Raw genomic sequence first — 12,841 nt, 5'->3', positions numbered from 1 at the left:
TGCAGAGATGGCGCCGACCATCACAATAGAAACGCGTTCGTTCCGTGTGCCGGGGGTGTCTGCCGTCGGCCACCACCGAACGACTTGTGTGAAAGCGAAGTCGAGACAAGGCAACGCGTGGAAAGAGAGAGGGAGCAAGTGAGAGGCAGAGAGGAGGAGGGGAGGACGCCGCTTACCGTCGATCGCCGTCAGCGCCGGCACCGAGCGGGCCGCTTAGTTGGTAGCGACCGCGCGACCGACAAACAGTGCGCCGTAGTCGGCTCTTGCAAGACGTGCGTGTTGGTGTGTCTGTTGAGTGCGTGCGCGCCCCCATCGCACGCGTTTCGAACGAGACGAAGCGGCCGCTCCAAATAAACACCAATCATCGGCCTCATCTGTCATTGCTCGCTGAGGACTCCGCTGAAAGGAAGCTAGAAGAAGGCCTCCTCCTTGTCTTGCGTGGAAGAGCTCCTCTTTGAAAAATTATCCCCCGCCTTGTAACTGCTTTATCTCAGTTCAACATCGCTTCCCATTGGTCGCCCGGAATTTCCGTTTCCACGTACTCGCACTTTCTATTTTGAAGCGCGCCCAGAAAGTGTGCGTCCCGTGCAGGACCGAATGCCTTGTCTCGCTTCGCTCGAAGCGATGTAGCGTCCAAACGCGCGCGCCGAATTCATCGGGGTGTTCGGCTCCTACGTCAAACCTCCATCTGACTGTCTTCTTCGCTTCCTCGTCTCTGCCTCTATTTTTTTTTCCGCTGAAAACCGAGGACGCCAACATTTCTCCATGACCTGAAGACTGCCAGAACAACTAGTGTGTGAATGTGACGTACTACCGCTTAGAGATTACTTTTTCGCTTTCGGCGTCCAGTGGATAGGTGCGACAACGTCAACAAGCACACGTCCAAGACGTCAGTCGCCTACCGACCACTGTAAGTCACGTCAAGTTTATTCACAGCCTTACATATATTTGCCTCAATTCATAGCTCTCCCGCTTACCTTTGAAAGACGATGTTCTGTTAACTGCCGGCGCGAATGTCATTCTTCCTCCAATTTGCCCGATTCTACGATTCATATGCAGATAAGCATAAGAAATAAATGTCCTACGCCACTAGTTGCGTCCGGTATGTTGCACTGAAACTCATTTCATTTAGTGCTCCGAAAACTCACTGGAAGATTAAGCATGCGGAACTATAATACATGCAACATGCATACACAAGCTTGCATATATATATATATATATATATATATATATATATATGTGTGTGTGTGTGTGTGTGTGTGTGTGTGTGTGTGTGTGTGTGTGTGAAACAGCGCGCTATTTGGAAATAAATAAATAAATTTTTATCGAAAGAGCGCGCAAGGCATGGCACACATGTATGTAGTCTATCTAAGTGTTTGAAAAGCACAGGGAAAATAGAACCTTTCCATCGTCACTTAGCGTGAATACGGACAGCTGTATGCGAACAGATCGTTGAACCGACGCTTACGTGTTGTTAAGCCATTATTTGAGTTCAGGTACGTCGACATCGACAATGATGGCAAGACACTGCCATTGATTGAGTTCTGTGGATTTTTTTTTTGTGATGCGTGTACTGCATCCTACCAGATTAAATGCAATGACAAGCAGTATACAACATGAGTGCAATTAAAATGCCTCGCTTATGACCTATACCTAAAAGAGATATTCGGGAACAGAATTTTTTTGCAAGTTTTGCTTCGATACAAGATGCAAGTGACGATGCAGGCGATGGCATGACGCGTCAATGTTTGCGGGGTTTGCAAGTCACTCCGTACAAGCCACGTCTAATATTCACAAGTGTCTTGTGCTGAAATTTTTCACACGAGAATATTTCAACCCATCACGATATGGGAGGCCTAATGAGCGAAGCCGGCTGATAAGTGGGAAAAACATTCAAGCAAAATTCGCCATGTCAGTGCCGAATTATTTATATGCAAATGCAATTTACCGACTCAGCGTCGAAGCGTAAGCGAGTTTTCATTGCGACAGCAGTGAATTGCTCTAATTTGCTTCGCCTTGCATTCGTCCAGTCTAGCTCATCTACAGCGAGCTTCTGTCGACGAATTGGCAATGATGATTCTTTCAGTGGTCATTATTCATTTGCTTATTTGTAGATCTACGCGGCATTGAAATAGCCAGAGAGTTAAGAAAAGTTTTCTCCACTGCTGCACTGGACTTCCACACGTACGAGTGACGCAAGGCTCGTTTGAGAGCGGAGTGCGATAACCGCTGAGCCACCCAGCTTTTTTTTCTATCTCTTTTTCGCGTCCTAGTAATTTCTGTTTGCATGTGAAAAACCATCGCAGTGGATGTGGCATCAAGCACGTAAACATTATTAGTAAAGAAAACTTAAAATGCGCCGTTCACTGTGATGCTTGTAACATTTGGATAGAATCTATGGGGCTTACAGTTATCTCAAGGTGCTCTACAGCATGCACATTGAGCGGCGCATGTACAAACAACACCGAAAATGGACGGGACCTAGTTCCCGAAGAGATGGGAAATTTTCTTATTCGATTATTCGCTATTCTTCAAAACCAATCAGTTTAACGTGCAGGTATCAATAACGACTTTCTGCCGGAGGTCGTGTTCTTGAGTGAAGCGAGAAAGTAGATTTCTGGAACACTTCAAGCCTCACAAATTTTGCTGATGGGCGTAAATGTACGCGTAGGCTGGTATAGAGAGAGAGAGAGAGAGAAAGGAAAGGCCGGGAGGTTAACTAGATATTGGCATCTGGTTTGCTACCCAGCGCTGGGGGCGTGGAAATAGGGGCAAAAAAAGAGGGGGTAGATGGAGAGGGGAAAAAAATAAACACGCACGCGCACTCATGTGAAAACGAAAACACACACAGGAAGGGCGTCCTATAGCTACAACTGTTCAGTAAGGCCGGTCGATCGCAAAAAGTGTAGTAGCGCTTTCAGGGCCTTCTTGTGTGAAGTTGCATCTTGTCGATATTGTAGAATTTCTTGCTCCGACAGAGGTTGATTATCTAATTTGCTGAGTTTCTTGCGAAGGCATAGTCGTTCTTTACTATGCTCTAGGTTTGTGTAAATTACTGTACATACAATGAGCTCTCATTCTCTTCGAGGCGGCTTGTGATGCACGCAGTGCAGTAGGCTTTTTGTCTACAGGTCTGCAGCGTGTTTACAAGTACAAGTACAAGTACATGTTCAAGTACAGTACAAGTACAATACATGTACAAGTACAAGTACATGTTTACAATTACATGTACAGCATGTTTAGAAGTACAAGTACAAGTGATGCGCTTGCTGCCGCGTCAGAGCGTAAATTGCTTGAAAGAGGCATGCAACAGAATCATGACAACTAGCCAAAATCTTCGAACACGTCCCGTACAAACGTATCAGCGCCCGTTAGTCATGATAATGAGCAACGATACGAGCATTTAAGGTTTCATCAGGCGTCACACACACGGCACGGGAGAACGTCGAATTCATTGGGGATGACACTTAAAAAGCTAAGATAATGTGATGAACAATGAGAGACAATAATTTTTGTATTCATTTCTTGATGCCCCATACTTAGAGCATACGTCGCATCACACGCTTACATCCTCGTTGAAGGAGAAACTTACTAAATCTCATTTAGCTAGTACGAGCCTTTACCTTGAAAATGAAGTAATAACGCAAAATGGGGTAGGTGAAATGCGCTACACTCGCAGTACAGTAGTGCATATTCTAATCGGGGAAGACAGCTTCGTCTTGCTTTTTTTACAGCATAATCCTCATCGCAAATCAAATGGCTGGATGAATATTTTCACAAAACATTTCTATGAATGTTCTGGGCTGAAATCTTTGCTTTGCCGCAACGTGCGAAACAAAAATGTGAAATTTAAAAAAAACTTACATTCAGCAAGATGAAGTTTCCGTACTGACTCTAACCACTGTGACAGTGTGATTCACAGATATTCTGAAAGCGTCCCTGCACCACGTTAACTTGAAAAATAAGACAGTAGTCTCTATCACCTTCGCTTGCCTTCTTACCATTCCTACCTCCCAATCGCCACTTATTTCTGCTTAAAACACCCGGAATGTCACGACTAAGCGTTGAGCCAGACAGCATTTCGCGCTTCTCACTGTATACGCTGCTGTCTGCGCTCAGTGCGCAGTCACAGATACGTAAAACGAAGTGAAATCAGCTAATCGCTCCTGATAGGCACGCGATATAAAATAAAGTGAATGAACATAGAAAAGCAGGGTATAATACAGCTCACAACGCATACATCTTGTATATTGACCAATCAAAAGCTTATTTCATCCGGACGTCACCGGAGCAAACTGCTGGCGTCACAAATTGTGTCTTTCGCGTCCTTAGGGCAAGAGAGAAGACCGCGCTCGTTTTTGGTATATACAGAGGCTGTTCAGAGCTCTGGAAAGTTACAATGAAGGGCAAATTTGATCATATGTACAAAATTTTCGAAATATACAAGGATTTTGGAGTGCCCGGAGGGATTTAGCCGCGCATATAACCTTTCTGATGTCGATTCACCGTCTTTGCGGAAGGTAATGTGCTTCCTAATGACTCGTCGAACGAATGCAGACTGGCCGAGAGGTAGCACTACTAAGGTGAAATTGTCTTGGCGATCGAGTAGCATCAGCTCAATGTGGCACTTGTATTTCTCGCCAGACCTGCGATTGTTGTCGTTCTGCCTAGAACATATATCTAATCTACTGCTGTTATGGGATTTGTACACATGCGCTAAACCTTTATCGTAACTTAATGCCTGCGGTTTTACGTGCCAGCAGCATGATGTAGTTACGAAACACGTCGTAGTGGGAGGGCTTCAAAAATTTGCATCATCTGGTGTTATTTAGCTTGCGCTAGCATCGCCATAAGCGAGCGTAGAGTTCGCCATCAGGCGGCAAAGGGATAGATAGATAGATAGATAGATAGATAGATAGATAGATAGATAGATAGATAGATAGATAGATAGATAGATAGATAGATAGATAGATAGATAGATAGATAGATAGATAGATAGATAGATAGATAGATAGATAGATAGATAGATAGATAGATAGATAGATAGAAACGAGAAAAAAGGAAGGCAGGGAGGTTAACCAGATGCTAGTATCCGGTATGCTACCCAACACTGGGGTTGGGGAATAGGGGGTTGAAAGAGAAAGGGAGAGTTAAAAAATAAATGAGAGAAAAACACCGATACACACGCACACACAAAATCAGTCCACTCAGAGGCGTTCCGACAGGCCAGTAGTTCGTAAGAAGCACAGTAGCGCTTGCACGGCTTTCTTCCGTGACGATGAGTCATGACGATGGCGCAGTATACTTTCTTCTGACAGCGGCTGGTCATCTAACCTGTTTAGTTTATTAGAAAGGTGTTGTCTTTCCAGGTTGTATTTCGGGCAGTCACACAGGATACGTCGAATTGTTTCTTCATCTCCGCAGTGTGCACAGTCGGTGGTGTAGGCCCTTCCTATGCGGAACGCGTACGCACGAGTAAACGCGATTCCCAACCATAGTCTGCCTAGAGCAGTAGCGTCGCCTCGTCGAATTTTTGTTGGAAGCTGCATGGGAAAAGGGAAATTTATATTGCATTGGCCCCCTGCCTCTTAATCAAACGTATCGGGTATAGACTTCGCGCCCGTCCCTCTTAGACAACTGAAATGTGCTACCCCAGTCATCGCTCTTCTATCAGCCCATGGCCCGCGCGTTATAATACGGAAATCGCACTGTACATGGTCCTCCAGCATTTTAACGCAATCGAAGTGCGACCGCCGCAGCCTAAATCGAAACCTCGACATGAAGCCGACCACAGTATACCCAGTGTACCATGGGCGTATATAGCCAGTCGGAGAAGGGGTCGAAACTCCTTCAGAATGTTTTTTCGTTTCGCTTGCGTTTATATATACACGCACACGTACAAACGTACGCCGTGATGGCTGAAATACCCCCCTCCCTTCGAGAAAAGCATTTGTGGCTACGCCTTTTCACTGTTATCCAGGCGGACTGACCGCCTGTATTCGAAATTTATTTAAAGTTACATCGTTTCAGAGTGTTTTTTTTGTGTGTGTTAGACAACCACAGGAATATTTGCATATACGCCTTCATGGATTCTTTTGATGTTGCTTGACGCCGGGTTGCAAACTACCCGTCGGCCGCAATATTATAGGTGAACCGAGCTCCTCACATTCGATGAAAGTTGGCATGCAACAAAATTTACATGTATATATATATACATATATATGCCTTGAAAAAGACGGGGTTCTCATCGAAACGTCGGCACAATAAACAGTTGTTATGTGAAAGCGCATCTACTTTCATATATATATATATATATATATATATATATATATATATATATATATATATATATATATATATATATATATATATATATATATATATATATATATATATACTTTCTCTTGCTATGCCGGCCACGCCACAAACACTGAGCTAATAGTAATTAGGTATTCTTGTTGCCTAAAATCCGCTATATCACTCTTTGTCCAAATATGTCGCCACACGTGATAGATTTGGTGCAGGCAGTGCCTTTTTCAACGTGACGATGAATGAGGGGCGTTACGACTAAGAATTCAAAAAAAAGTTTGTTTTCACATTTTTTAAATTCTTGCTTCCAGCAATACTTACCTCACGAAACTTGAGTTTTCTGTTGAGCTCAGCGTATGAAAAAATGTGGCATGACTACTTGCTCAATAATTAGATAAATATTCCCAGTTTAGTTGCTATGAATCGCTGTAAAGAACACCAGACATGGACTTGCTTTATATGTATACAGTCTCGTGAGCTTTGGCGTCGAGGTATGCGAATTTCACGCACTTATACTTAGATGAACAGTCCAGCATAACGTGTTTCACGAGTGGTTGTAAGGCAAAATTGTGCTGTGAGATCACACCGATGCAATAAAACTCTTACTTGAATTAGAACCATAAATTTGTTTGCAACTTCATTAAAAAAAACTGTCCTAATAGTTGGAAAACCGGAGGAAAAGGCTTGACTGGAAGAGCTTAGAACATAAACAAGAATGTCGCTGATGGTTCTTGCATTTCAAAAAGCAATACAGAAGCCGCGGCTATGGGAATTATGAGCCTCAGCGAATTCTGCCGCGTATGTTTTCGTCGTATCATTTCACAATTGAGTCGCGCTGGTCTTTCAAAATTCGCGGGTCTTTACTGCCCCCCGCGACTCCGCACACACTATCTATCCTCCGCTCGTATAACTACTTGTGTAACTTGCAAGAAGATAAGTGGCGAGGTGGCGCTCAGAGACGACGACGCAAGCATGCTTGAAATAATACTGATTGTTGGCCTAGTTGGTATTTACTTAATGGCATGATTTGGCCGCAAAAGAGACACACACAAGAAAAGGAACACCCGCCTGTGCTTGTCGTTTGAGTGTTCCTTTTCTTGTGTGTGTCTCTTTTGCGGCCAAATCATGCCATTAAGCATGCTTGAATTCCTCGAAACCGCGAGTCCCGCGCGCCTTAGATCCAGTGTTTTCTTGAGCGAACAGATCCAAGCGCGAAAAGCAGTGGCGTCATTCGGCGTATATCCAGTGGGACCGCTGTCTTTCTCGTTTGGTCGTTTCTTTGTGTTCGCTCCGGCGTTTTGCGGCGAAATAGCTCCCTTGTTTCCCCTGGTGAAGCACCTACCTAATAATTCGCTGTGGCTGCGGCGTCATTATAGAGTCGCAAGACAGCGCTGTCGGGTGGCGCATTATATGGCGGCTTTGATGGCCGCCGTGGGACGCCGTTGCTGCCAACGTTGGTTGCAACGTCCACATCGTCGTTAACGCGCTGATGGGACCCGAGCAGAAGAAGACAGCCCGCAGAGAGGTAGAGGGAGAAAAAACGAAACTCTGTTTCTGAAAGCAACGCCATAAAAGTAATAACAAAAAGAAAAGAGTAGTATATATCCGAACATAAAGCGTAGCTGAAAGGACTAATTGCTCCTTTATTTTGTCTCCCTACACGGCAAGTATGAGAGTTTCGCTACCTGAAAACTGGTTCTTGTTTTTTTTTTGGCGCCGTGAAAGATGAAAGGCGAACGATAAGATGATGAAACTTGAAGCCCGGCTGGGAAATGTCGCAGTCATGTTCAAGAATGATGTGGTACTCCTCTTGCATTCTAGAAAAATAAAAAAGACAGTCATTTGAACCCCCTCCACCACCACAACCTCTTTTGGCCGCGTACATTATTCTCAGATATATATATATCTTATTAAAGAGACCCCCTTAACTTTGGTTTCCATAGTCGTGCGTCCAGAAAGTTTCGAAGACAGAGTTGATATGACTCTTTAGAAAGGGTTATATAAAAAATTGAATGACTCTTTTTTTCTTCCTTTCTTTTCTTTTAGGGTGCACATTCAAAGTACATGTACTTCGTTTGGTTACCCTTTCCTCTTTTTTCTGAAGATTGCGCAAACATTTTTTTTGTGCAAGGGGATCAGGATTGATCTTCGTGGACTTGCAAGTAACAAAAAGTGAGACAGTTACCCCATTTTAAGGAAGCAGCGCACCGTGTCGTTGAACTAAGAAATGGAGAACGAATTCGGTTCGTTGATACCACCTAAGTAAGCGATAATGCAGGGTGTTTTAACAAGATTGCGTAAACATATTAAAACAAACGTTCGCGCTAACGTGTAAAGTTGGCCGGCTATTGTTTCGAGGTTTATGCAGCACTTTGCACAATTTTTTTTACAGCGCAAGCTGTTATGAGATCCCAAGGGTCCTGTGCCCTGTAGTTGCCCGCCGCTGGTGTCCGTAGTCACTATCGTACAAAACAAGAAAATAAAGACTGGTAAATAAACACACCACGGACACAACGAGAATAAAAACCCGGATACCCTGCGTGCTAGCCCAGTATTCCACCGCAGAGTCATGCTGGTGATTTAAACCCCATTGCGAACTTGGCATTAGGAAGGCCTAACGCCGAGAAATTAATTGCGTTAGTGCGAGTAATAAAGCGTTTTAGAGCAGCAAAGGAACAACCAGGCGTCACATAATGCGAATTGTGTAACGAGTGGGTCGCCCAATGCTCCTGTCCATTACGAAGGCTTGCTCCTGTTCACCTATTACCTGTGACGCATATCCAATGCAGGCACAATTCTTTATCGTCGTCAGCCACTGCGTGAAGCATTTCCGCAAAATTACTTCCAAGTCAGTAGTGGTGGCCACGCTTCTTCGAAGAATAACGAAAGATAGCGTAGTGAATACCGTCCTATATACTACACAAAAACTGACTATTTATGGCATAGTTGGTGTCCTGCTAGTTTGCTTGTAGCTGTTACCCAAAGAGTATTTAGAAAAGGCTCCGAAAGGTTGCTCTTCCAGTTTTCGCTATGACTGTGCTGCACGTTTCGCGCAAGCTAAGCGTTTTTTTTCCAAGCTGCTAAGCTTGATAATGAACAAATATTACTTTGTTAACTTTACAAATGCTATCGCTATAGCGAATAGCCTCAACCGCAAACGTTTTAGCTCTTGCACCTAAATGTCAGATTTTTCATCAGCGCTAAGATGACTACCAGTCCTCCATGATGCTTAGTTTACATAGTTTACCCAATTTCTATTTAAAATACCCACTGTCAGTGGAAATATTCAATACACAGGTCATAGTCCTTCTTCGGGAACGTCAGTTAATTTAACCTGTGGTAAGACAACTGCCACCAACTGCAGAGGCGTAGTACTGTTAGTGCTCCACTACTTATCCAAAATTCACGAGAAGAGGGCGACAGCAGATGTGAAGATGTAGTTAAAAATGCTTGAGGTCTGCTTCTTGGATTTATCTTCATGGTAAAGATATTAGGGTGGTTGATATTTTCGGAGCAAACCCACTATGGTGTCCCTCATTCATATCGTGGTTTTAGTGCGTTAGTTAGATAAGGACCTTGTTTCATTTTTCCCCGCCTTTATCTAGAATGCGCGAACCTTTAAAAAATAATGCTGTGAGCCGAAGGGCCCAGCGGCTTCTTCGCGGCTAGTCCCTCGAGACTTCACTACTGTTATTTGTCTGTATGCCTGCCTCAAGCTAGCCAAAACGCATTAAATAGGGTATTTTACAAAGCAATAAGGTCAATTTTCCTGACGATAGTTATAGCGCGAGAACAAAACGACGACACAGAGACAAGAAGGACACGAGTCTCTGTGTCGTCGTTTTGTTCTCGCGCTATAACTATCGTCATGCCATACCAACTAGCCCAAGCTGTCACACTTCTAAGTTTATTTTCCTATTATGGTTCACTTTGACAAGCATAGTTCTCCAAGCACTTAATTTCATTGCAATCAAATAAATTATATACGCTAAGTCGTCATGGTGGTAAGGCAGGTGAAAGGTTTTGAAGATATAGTTTTCGATTCCTAACCTGTGAAAGTTTCTACGTTTATATAGACGGTACACTGTAGAGGACACCTCAAGGTGTTATATCTTTCCTGTATAGCTATAGCTGTGAAAAGATTGTCTGATCGATAAAAAATGTCACATAATCTATGATGAGATTTTCTTCTAACACGCAATACTGTATGTACGAACTCACATCTCCATGGTGGGCTATTAATTTGTGTTATGCGGTTTTTTAATAGTTTAGGCTAGTCTATCGTTTGTTGTCGTACGTGTGCAACTTACTCATTGCTGCTCGAGCTTGACTAGTGCAGACCTTGAGCTTCTTTGCATTGAGGGCGTCCACGCGTGACTTTCTTAAATGGATCGCCGCTTGTTCAATATTTATTGTTTGCCTCAAAGCCAGGGACGCTGAAATCCTTATTGTGACGCTTGAAACGGGGTGTTGAACAAGCAGGAGTTGACTCGATGAACGAGAGATAGTGCAAGGCCTAACTGAATGCAAGTGAATGCAGCCGCCACAGTCGGGATTCGATCCTGCGACCTGTGGGTCAGCAGCCGAGTACCTTAACCACTAGACCACCACGGCGGGGCAACTTATCAACTTCAAAGACTATATAAGCCATTTTCTGTGCGTAAATAACGCGAAATAAGAAATCTACTTTGTAACAATCCGTAAGGCGTAGGCGACAGCTTCGTAAATTGCTCCGAGAGGGGCGTTTTATTCTGCATGAAGAAACCTGCCTGTAAGCTAAGAGAGGACAAACACATATCTGTAACGACACGCGTGAGATTATGACACGAAATTCCGGCAGGTATATTTTTCAACGCGTTTTCGCCGGTCACCTTTAACGGCTCGTCGCCGCGCGATCGTGTTACCCCCGAGCGCAGGTAAATCAGGCGATGCGATACGGTGGAGGCATTTTAGAAGGGAGGAGGGGGGTTCACTGACTGCATTATTATTATGTTTTCGCACGCAGCGTATGCGTATGGAATCGAAAGATGCACGCATATGGTACTACGAAGGCGATGAAGAAAAAGGAGCAACTTCGGAACACGAGTCCGAGAGGATGACGCCGCTGACGCAGACGCCGAGTATCACGTTTCCTTCGCGTCATACGCCAGGCCTCTCTATCCTTTACGACACCGGGCGGCACGAGACAGAATGAAACGATGACACCCGCCTGCTGCGAAAAAGCGTCCACCGGACGTCACCTTGACGGCAGCATCGTATATTGCGATTCAAGGAGGCCCCGAACAGTAGCAGATGAAAAGAAAGAAAGGAAGAAAAGAAAGAGGAAAAGAAAGAAAGAAAAAGAAAAGGAGAAAAGAAAGAAAGAAGAAAAGAAAGAAGAAAAGGAAGAAATACAGACAGACAAGAAGATAGAAAGAAGTCGTGTGTGTCCTGTCTTAATATTTGCGCTTATGTAAATCTTGAACGACGTTTGGCATGGCGTGTTGGAGAGTAACAAGGCGAACCAAATGGCGCGCTATGGCCCACAAGAATATTCAAGTGGAGAGCATGCGGCGTAGCTGTGCGCACGTATCTAATGGCCAGCGATTTCTCATACCATGCATTCATTCTGCTCTGTCTCGCTCGCTGTATATATATATATATATATATATATATATATATATATATATATATATATATATATATATATATATATTTCCAAGCATGAGCCTTTGCGTTCGTCCGCCATAGTTCACCTTATCAGGAATTATAAGCGCCCTGAAGGCCTGGACGCCAAACCGCTACCGGCTGCGTCTAGTAGCCGGCCGGCTGTGCCGTTCGGAAAGATCGGTGCGCGATAGCGATTGGTGCTGGCGGTGCAGGGACGGACGAGAGGTGTGTACGCTGCCCGAATGATGAAAAAGAATGGCTGCATTGCCTGAGCTCCACTAGAACGGACCGTTCGGCTTGCGTTTTTCCTGATCGTGTTAGGACACACATCCATTAGTGCACTTAGGTTGTGTTTACTAGCGTATACCTCACAAAACAGGTACGGGGGAGGTGAATAGTTCCTAAGCCAATATCCCATGTATTTCTACAGGTACCGCATACTGAACAGATGGAGCTGGGTAGCTCACTGTGTGCCGTCTCAAAGTATTTGATAATCATCGTTAGGGGCACGCAGGAAATAGACGCGTGCTCACGTCCTGTGTGTATTCCGGCTAGAATCCGCCGTCAGATGCAGGGCGCGCGCGTCGCGTTCCATTTTCATGGAGTCCGTCTCAAGGTTGCTTTTAGATGCGGAGCATCTAATACTCGAGGCTTGTAGTGCGGCGCCGTCCGCAAGCTTCCTCCTCCTTCTTCCACCATCTGTGCATCCCTTCCTCCTCTACACACCGCGCGCGCTTCACTCCTCCACCATCTGTGCACCCTTCCTCCTCTACACACCGCGTTCGACATCTACAATTCTCCTGATTCTCCAGTGGACGCGCATGCGCCGTCGCGCTTCGAGAACATTCAACAGCTGACAGTGCATGCGCCGTCGCGCTGTATA

The 12,841-nt window shown here is 44.6% G+C and overlaps 1 protein-coding gene across 5 annotated transcripts in view; it reads left to right on the top strand.

The window, feature by feature from the left end:
• The first annotated feature begins 236 nt into the window (after positions 1-236).
• LOC119178092 (calcitonin gene-related peptide type 1 receptor-like) overlaps positions 237-12,841 on the top strand; it is a 184,791-nt gene continuing 172,186 nt past the window's right edge. For all 5 annotated transcript variants that reach the window (XR_012893934.1, XM_075887534.1, XM_075887535.1 and 2 more), the window contains exon 1: positions 237-910. The gene's annotated coding sequence lies outside the window, so the exon portion shown is untranslated. The remainder of the gene's footprint in view (positions 911-12,841) is intronic.

This window comes from Rhipicephalus microplus, chromosome 1, assembly GCF_043290135.1.
Source record: "Rhipicephalus microplus isolate Deutch F79 chromosome 1, USDA_Rmic, whole genome shotgun sequence".
NCBI classification, from domain to species: domain Eukaryota; kingdom Metazoa; phylum Arthropoda; class Arachnida; order Ixodida; family Ixodidae; genus Rhipicephalus; species Rhipicephalus microplus.
Note: the sequence above shows the minus strand (reverse complement) of the source record. Positions and strands in the feature narration are given on the sequence as shown.